General features: G+C 35.8%; 1 non-coding gene across 1 annotated transcript; it reads right to left on the minus strand.

Moving 5' to 3' along the window:
- Nucleotides 1-225: 225 nt before the first annotated feature.
- TRNAY-AUA (transfer RNA tyrosine (anticodon AUA)) lies at nucleotides 226-308 on the minus strand. Its single transcript has one exon. It is a non-coding gene; the product is annotated as a tRNA-Tyr (tRNA).
- Nucleotides 309-581: the final 273 nt, after the last annotated feature.

Consider the following 581-nt stretch of genomic DNA (forward strand, 5'->3'; position numbering starts at 1 on the left):
GTTGAATTTTTGAAACCTTTACTCCTCATTAAATGTACGGATATTTGTTTAGTAATTTAAATTTAAATATATGTAAATATGGATATAGATATTTGTTTAACTTAAATATAATCCTTATCGTATAATTTTTTTATTTAAGTCGGATTAATTTATAAGATGTCACATGGGATCTTTAAAAAATTGTTTAAGGAGAAGAAGGCACATAAGTAATTCAAAACATTGTTTTAGGAGAGGCAGAATTCGAACCTACGTAAAAAAACTTCAACAGATTTATAGTCTGTCGCTTTTGACCACTTAGCCACTCTCCCCTTCCCAGGCCGAGGCCCCCCATTTGTAGCTTTTGGCGAAGCTGTGAGTTCATGAGATGTGTTACCAATCTTCATCTTCATTCAAAATATACTGTGTTTCATAAATGTGGTTAACTAACCAATGTAGCAATAGCTCAGTGGTATCCGGTATCTTTGAAGCTGAGACGTTTGGACTTAAAACAGGCGCATGTTCATTCCCCACTCGCGGCAAGAATTTACAACTCTTATGGCAGTGGGATGATGATTGCTCCTGTCACATGTGTGAGGACACGG

Source organism: Rutidosis leptorrhynchoides, chromosome 3 (assembly GCF_046630445.1).
Source record: "Rutidosis leptorrhynchoides isolate AG116_Rl617_1_P2 chromosome 3, CSIRO_AGI_Rlap_v1, whole genome shotgun sequence".
Taxonomy (NCBI): Eukaryota; Viridiplantae; Streptophyta; class Magnoliopsida; order Asterales; family Asteraceae; genus Rutidosis; species Rutidosis leptorrhynchoides.